General features: G+C 36.4%; 1 protein-coding gene across 4 annotated transcripts in view; it reads left to right on the forward strand.

Annotated features, from left to right (window-relative positions):
* FAM110B (family with sequence similarity 110 member B) overlaps positions 1 to 1578 on the forward strand; it is a 115858-nt gene that overhangs the window by 64933 nt on the left and 49347 nt on the right. The gene's annotated exons all lie outside the window — the stretch shown is intronic.

Consider the following 1578-nt stretch of genomic DNA (forward strand, 5'->3'; position numbering starts at 1 on the left):
GCAATCCACTTGAATCAGAAAATATCATTTTCTTCCTGCTTTAAACCTGTTAATCTTTTATAATAATAATGAAAAATGAACATATATTAAAAAAAAGCAGTCATCACATACTATACCAGTGGAATAAAAACTGACAAGTCCTTCCTGCTCCTGTTTTATTTCTCTCAAGGTCCTTGAAAGCAGGGGAAGCCCATATCTTGAAGATTTTTCCAGTGTAGCATGTCTGGGATGCAGGCTTCTCTATCTGCCCATGCTCTGAAATCTGCCATCCGTGTGTCTTGTCCTACTACTGAAGTGTTGTGCTGTCACTTTTCTAGCTTGGATGAAAGCAGCCTTGTCCCACTTACATCAGTTCTGAATATTGCTTGAAAGAGCATTTCCTAAGCCTGTGGCTTTGATCATATCATCTGTCTTTGCTGGTTCCTTCTTCTCTTTTGTACCCAATATTGAAACTCTTGATGAGATATCCTAACATTATCTGTCATCTTTTATTTATTATCAAAATGTTGGTTTCTTGTCTTCATAATGCCATCCTAAGTCACCTTGTCATTACACTTTCAAACAGTAATATTTTTGCTTTGTTTTACATCCTTTCCACCTGTGAAGAGCTAATACTGTTTAAATCAATTCATTGTGCTCCACTATGTTTATGGTCTTCTTTTGATTTATCTTGTATCACCAGGCAATCTTGCAAAATTAGTACTAGTAACATTTTAGTTAAAGCCTAAAAAAAGATCTTTTCAGAAGGACCTGCATTTGTGGTTTTAACAGAGCATCTGCAATTATATCTACTGGGAAGACTTTTCTCTGCAGGTAGTAGGGAAAGGCTTGTAATGCAACAGGAACTTGCTGTGGAGTCACTGGTCACAGAGACAAGTCCAGTCCAGTGGCATTTCTAGATGAATGGATTTGTATGCAATGAGAATTATCATCAGTTACAAAAGCAAATTGTACAGGGAAGGAAAAAAAAGTATAACAAGATAAAAGGCAGCTTAAAGAATAATGAAATGAAATACAACTTGTTTTGGCACTATTTGGTATTGAAGGTACTAAACAAACTCAATATGTATTTTTTGGAGCTTTACAAAATAATTGTGACTGTGGGAGCAAAGGGAGCCATGTCATTTTGGAGGACTTGAGCATTGCATTATGGCCTGGCAGAGGGATGCAACCTACCTTCAGGAGCCAGGAATTGCAATAATTACTGCACTTCTCTTCCACTGACTGAGTGCTTTTCTTCATGAATGGAACAGAAGTGACATGGGTCCAACCTGTGTCATGGTTCCAAGCATTAGTTAAGTAACTGTTTAATACCGTCCTGGAAGGCCAAAGGGGGTTTTGTTGTTGTCCTTTCAGGTTTGGTGTTGGGTTTTTTGGGTTTTTTTTACAGATGCCAGAAAGTCTTCAAGCCAGTTTTGTTTGCCAGACTATTCAAAACTGTGCTATATTCATTGGCTCCCAGTGAAGGCAATTGGCAATGCTATTGTGTGGTCACGCTGTTAACAAAAAAAGAACAACAATAAAAGTTAAAAAAAAAAAAAAAAAAAAAAAAAAAAAAAAAAAAAAAAAAAAAAAAAA

Source organism: Empidonax traillii, unplaced genomic scaffold, assembly GCF_003031625.1.
Source record: "Empidonax traillii isolate 1590-97213 ecotype Southwest subspecies unplaced genomic scaffold, ASM303162v1 scaffold971:size222662, whole genome shotgun sequence".
In the NCBI taxonomy this organism is placed as follows: Eukaryota; Metazoa; Chordata; class Aves; order Passeriformes; family Tyrannidae; genus Empidonax; species Empidonax traillii.